We start from the raw sequence: 6,469 nt of genomic DNA on the forward strand, positions 1-6,469 counted from the left end.
AGTAGGTTTAGCAGCTTTTACATTTTCTTTGATTAAGTTTCAAGCGATTGAGAGAATTGAAGGGTGAAGATTCGATTTTGAACCAAGGGATTCATCATTTGGGGAGATTTCTTGTCCTTTATCTTACTTTTCATTATGTTGAACTTGAATATTATCGTTTTTCTTAGTTGTAGTTTCGATTTAGCTATGAACTAACCCATTTCGGGTTAGGGTTTTGATTATAATTTGGATTTTAATAGGTTAAGTGAATGATTGTTTTATGTTCATTTGATTATGCTTTGATTGTGTGTTTGCTCTGAGTTTTAATGCTTTATGTGATGAACATGATGAGATTGAGAAATGAATCATGTTAGGCTTCTTGGGTAATCACCATTGTAGTATTGGATGCTAGAGATAGATTCAAGAGTCAATGAAATCATTGTAGGATTCTTATGCTTAATGAGTTTGGAATTGTTAACTTTCAAATTGTTGGGTGCGGAATTTAACACCTTAGTGAGTTCGATTTACAACCAATGCATATGAATATGAATCTAGCTTAATTTTTAGGTTTAACCCATAAAGTCCGAATGAAGTCAAAACCCTACCCGTTTTAATTGAATTGAATTTATTCGTATTTTTCATCTCGCATTCATAATTAAAGTTTTAAGTTAGTAATTTCAGATTTAGTTTTTATTTTAATTTGCTCCCGTTAATCCAAGAGAAATCGATTGCTCCAACTTGAGAACAGTAGGATACTTAGTGCTTAGCTAGCAGTCCTCGTGGGAACGATACTCACTCATCACTTTATTACTTGAGCGACTAGTATACTTGCTACACATTGCATGTTGTAGGAAACACGCATCAAGTTTTTAGCGCCGTTGCCGGGGACTGTTTTAAGTTAACTTTGAGTCTTTCTATAGTTAGCTAGATTGGAGTCTTTATTTTTGTTTTATTCATTATTTGTTTTATTTTCTTTTTTAATTTTCAGTTGAGTTGTGATCTCACTTTCCTTCATTTCTGTTTTTGCAGTTTATGCGAGGAGAGAGACGTCAGCTAGTGGTTCCTGTTGACCCTGAGATTGAGAGAACCATCAGACGACGTAACAGAGAGAGAAGAGAAAGAGAGGATTTAGTTGTTGAAATAGAAGAAATAGTTGTTGAAATGGCAGAACTAGAAAACAGGACACTGAGGGAATTTTCAGTTCCCACAGTGAACGGTAGTGGGTCGAGTATTACTAGGCCTACGGTACAAGCCAACAACTTCGAGATTAAGCCGGCAATCATCCAGATGATCCAGCAGTCGGTTAGATTTAATGGTGATTTGAAGGAAGATCCGAATCAGCATATTGCAAATTTCTTGGAAATTTGTGACACCTTCAAGTCGAACGGAGTGTCGGAAGACGCCATTAGGTTGAGGTTATTCCCATTCTCATTGGGGGATAAAGCCAAGGGGTGGTTAATGGCACTACCACTGGGAACTATAACAACTTGGAATGATCTAGCACAGAAATTCCTTACCAAGTTCTTTCCTCCAGCTAAATCAGCAAAATTGAGAAATGATATCACATCATTTCTACAAGATGAGTCCGAGTCATTGTATGAGGCTCGGGAGAGATACAAGGAGTTAATGAGGAAATGCCCACACCATGGCTTGCCAGTTTGGCTTCAAGTCCAAACATTTTACAATAGATTGATGGGTAACGTGCAAACCATGGTGGATGCAGCTTCAGGAGAGGCCTTGCAGAATAAGACACCAGAAGAGGCCTATGAGTTGCTTGAGGTTTTGGCAAGCAACAACTATCAAAGACCGAATGAGAGAGCAACACCAAGGAAATCTTTGAGTCTTCATGAAGTTGATGCCTTACAGCCATCTCAGCCCAACTCACTGCACTTCAGAAGCAGTTGGGAACTATGCAGGTAAACTCTATCAAGCACCTCAACTAACTTGTGATTTTGTGTAGGAAACCATGTGAGCAGCGAGTGTCAAGTTGGGAACACACTTGCTTCATCATCTCATCAACGAGCAAAGTGAATTATTTGGCAGGAAATCAGAGACAACTAAAAAACACCGTACTCAACACATACAATCCGGGTGGAGAAATCATCCAAATCTGGCTTGGGGCAATTAGAACAGCAAAATAGTCAATGGAATCAAAGAACATTGCCAAACAACTAACTAGGGGTGAATAATCAACCGGGGATGGAAGAGTGACAAAGTTGGAGGACATGTTGGAAAATTTATGCAAGAGACACGAGTTTCATGAATGAGACGAGGACCAATTTTAGAAATCAAGGGGCGTCCATTCGGAATTTGAGGTACAGATGGGCCAATTAGCCGAGAGCTAAATGAGAGACCTCAAGGTTCTTACCAAGCAACACGGTGACTAACCCACGTGAGCAAGCAAATGCCATAATTTGAGAAGTGGGACAATTTGGAAGAGGTAGAGCAAGCTACCAAGGAGGTTGAGCAAACTGGAAGGAAGATTCTGATGAGGAAGTTGATGAAGAGATTGTTGCTGAAAAGAAACCAAGTGGTTGGAGGAAGAGAAAAAGAAAAAGGAAGAAAGGCAAAAGAAGAAGGAGAAATTGCCATTCCCGAGATACCACCAGAGTTGGCACATCACACCCCACCCGTGCCTTTTCCTCAGAGATTGAAGAAAAAAAAAATAGTATAAGCAATTTTCAAAGTTTATTGAAATTTTTAAAAATTGCATATTAACATTCCTTTTGTAGATGCATTGCAGCAGATGCCGAGTTATGCGAAGTTCCTTAAGGAAATCTATCAAACAAAGGAAGTTAGAAGATGAGGAAACGGTCATGCTCATGGAGGAGTGCAGTGCCATCCTCTAGAAAAAAGTTACCCCCGAAGCTCAAAGATCCAGGGAGTTTACTATTCTTTGTATTATAGGGGATATTACTTTTGATCATGTTTTATGTGATCTAGGAGCTAGTAAATTTGATGCCCTTTTTCGTTTTCAGGAGATCGGGAATGGTGAAGTGAAGCCAACGACCATGTCGTTGCTGACTAGTTGATAGGTCAATAAAACACCCGAGGGGGATAGTAGAGGATGTATTGGTGAAGGTGGGCAAGATAATTTTCCAGCAGATTTGTGGTGTTGGACATGGAAGAGGATAAGGAAATTCCTTGATTTTGGGCCGACCATTCTTGGCCACGGGGAGAGCACTTATTGATGTGCATGAAGGAAAGTTACTGTTGAGAGTTCAAGATGAAACAGTAACTTTCAATGTTTTTGAGGCGATGAAGTTTCCAACCGAATCGTAGTTTTAGTGTCGATGTGGTGGACAAATTAGTTGTTGACGCTATTGAAGAGAACACCCCACAATACCTCTAGAAGCATGTATAGCCAAATATAAAATAGTGGAGTAGATGAGTCAGAGTAATGAATGTGCTAGGATGTTAGAAGCACTTCAACTGATTGATGAGAGTCAAGATGTAGAATTTGAGGAGTTTGATTTTGAAAAAGTGGAAGGAGAAGGAAAAAAAATGAAGAACCTCCAAAGCTTGAATTGAAACCTTTACCTTCCTACCACAATATGTTTATCTTGGAGACTTAGAAACCTTCCTGGTGATCATTAGTTCAGGTTTGAGTACATTAGAGGAGAACGGTTGATTAGGGTGTTGAGGGAACATAGACTAGCAATTGGATGGACCATTTCGGACATTAGAGGTATCTCGCCATCATTTGCATGCATAAGATACTATGGAGGAAGATATTAAGCCTAGGGTGCAACCAAACGGAGATTGAATCCTCAATGAAGGAAGTGGTGAGAAAGGAGGTGGTGAAACTCTTAGATGCGGGGATTATTTATCCTATTTCCGATAGCCCATGGGTGAGCCGGTACAAGGGGTTCTGAAGAACGGAGGTATCACGGTGGTATAAGATGAGAGTAATGAGTTGATACCAACGAGGACGGTGACGGGGTGGAGAGTGTGCATTGATTACGAAAATTGAATGAGGCGACAAGGAGGATCATTTTCCACTACCTTTCATTGATCAGATGTTGAGAGGTTGGCAGGACATGCTATTACTGTTTCCTGGATGGGTATTCAGGATATAACCAAATTGCCATCGCTCTTAAGGATCAAGAGAAGAAGACTTTCACTTGCCCCTATGGCACCTTTGCCTACCGAAGGGTGCCTTTGGGTTATGCAATGCACCAGCAAGATTTTAAAGATGCATGATGTCAATCTTTGGAGACATGGTGGAACGATTTATAGAAGTTTTCATGGATGACTTCTCAGTTTTGGTTCATCATTTGATAACTGTCTAACTAATCTTTCTCTTGTTTTGCAGCGATGTAAAGAGACGAACTTGGTGTTGAATTGGGAGAAATGTCACTTCATGGTCCAAGAGGGAATAGTGCTCGGGCATAGGATTTCTAAGGATGGAATTGAAGTTGACGAGCAAAGACAGAAGTGATTGAGAAGCTACCACCACCATCAAATGTCAAGGCAGTCCGAATTTCTGGGGCATGCGGGGTTTTATAGATGCTTCATCAGGATTATTCTAAGATTTCTAAACCCCTTTGCAATCTGTTGAATAAAGATGTTGTTTTGACTTTAATGATGATTGCAAGCATGCCTTTCTAACTCTGAAAAATTATTAGTATCTGCACCTATTGCAGTTCTGATTGAGGACTACCTTCGAATTAATGTGTGATGCTAGTGATTTTTCTTTAGGGTAGTTTTAGGACAAAGGAAAAAAAAGTGTTGCATGTAATTCAGTATGCCAGTAAAACACTCGTTGATGCACAATTAAATTACACCATCACTGAAAAAGAATTGTTGGCTGTAGTTTTTGCTTTTGACAAAGTTTCGTTCATATTTGTTAGGTGCAAAGGTGATCGTTACATGGACCATTCAGCACTCAGGAACCTTGGCAAAGCAAGAAGCTCGGCTGATAAGATGGATTTTACTACTTTAGGAGTTCTGAGTTAGAAATTCGAGATAAAAAGGGGTCGAAAAATGTGGTGGCTGACACTTGTCGAGAATTGAAAGACCAATTAAGGGAAATGAGGGAGGAATTGCCAATTAGTGAAACATTTCCGGATGAGAAGTTGATGAGAGTGGAAGAAGCACCATGTTATGCGGATTTTGCAAACTATCTGTCATCAAGGGTGCTCCCAAGTGGTAGACGTACCAAACAAAGAGAAAATTTTTCTAAATTTGAAGTACTACTTTGGGAAGAGCCATTTCTATACAGACATTGTGCTGATCAAATGATACGGAGATGTATCCCGAAGGAGGAGATGAAAGCATCCACGGCATTGTCATGAGAGGGAAGTAGGTGGCCATTTTGGAGGAGCTAGGACAGCAGCCAAGGGTTTACAATCGGGTTTTTATTGGCCAACCCTCTTTAAGGATTCTTTCCAGATGATTCAAGAGTGCGATCAATGTCAACGGGTAGGTTATTTCAAAAGAGATGAGATGCCGTTGAACAACATCTTGGTGGTTGAGCTTTTTGATGTGTGGGGGGATTGATTCATGGGTCCTTTCCCAAGTTCTTTGGGAACACATATTTTGGTAGGGTGGACTACGTGTCGAAGTGGGTTAAAGTAGTTACATTGCCGACTAATGATGCTAGGGTAGTGATTAAGTTTGTGAGAAAGAATATTTTCTCAAGGTGGGGTACCATGGGCAATCATTAGTGATGGGGATCTCACTTTGCAATAGGCAAATGGAGCACTGTGAGTAAGTATGGAGTGACACATAGAGTTACAACACCTTACCATCCACAAACGAGCGGGTAAGTGGAACTGTCGAATGAGAACCAAGGGGATTTTGGAAAAGATAGTTAATGCATCTAGGAAAGATTGGTCAGAAGCTAAATGATGCTATGGGCCTACCGAACCGCATTTAAGACTCCGATTAGTATGTCTCCATTAGGATGGTTTATGGTAAAGCGTGCCACCTGGATAGAACTCGAGCTAAAGCGTACTGGGCAGTCAAGCAGCTGAACATGGACTTGAAAGCTGTGGAGAAGAGAGGATGTTGACTTTGAACGAACTCGTGAGTTTCATCTGAAGCATATGAAAATACCTGAATTTATAAAGAGAAGACAAAAAGGTGGCATGACAAGCATATCCGGAAGAAGGATTTTGAAGTAGGGCAGAAGGTGTTGCTGTTCAACTCTAGACTTAGGCTTTTTCCTGAAAAACTTAAGTTTAGATGGTCCGGACCATTCACAGTGACAAGAATTCACCCTTACGGAGCGGTGGAAGTGGCACATGAAGAAAAGGGCACCTCACAGTATATGGACAAAGATTTAAGCCCTACATAGATGGGATGATGAGTTGCAAATCCATCCCAATCCGGCGGACATCCCGACTTGAAGGATTGAGAAAGTCAAGCTTTCGACTATAAAACAAGCGCTACTGGGTGGCAACCCAAGTGTTTTAACTTTTCTTTTTTATTTGGTTGTTTGATTTAGTTTAATTTCATATGAGTGTTGTATGAATTTTAATGTGTG

The 6,469-nt window shown here is 40.3% G+C and overlaps 1 non-coding gene across 1 annotated transcript; it reads right to left on the bottom strand.

Annotated features, from left to right (window-relative positions):
* Positions 1-1,524: 1,524 nt before the first annotated feature.
* Positions 1,525-1,631, bottom strand: LOC116114151. The gene has a single exon (XR_004125513.1). It is a non-coding gene; the product is annotated as a small nucleolar RNA R71 (small nucleolar RNA).
* Between the last annotated feature and the right edge of the window lie 4,838 nt (positions 1,632-6,469).

The sequence above is a fragment of the Pistacia vera genome, unplaced genomic scaffold, assembly GCF_008641045.1.
Source record: "Pistacia vera cultivar Batoury unplaced genomic scaffold, PisVer_v2 Contig700, whole genome shotgun sequence".
Lineage (NCBI taxonomy): Eukaryota > Viridiplantae > Streptophyta > Magnoliopsida > Sapindales > Anacardiaceae > Pistacia > Pistacia vera.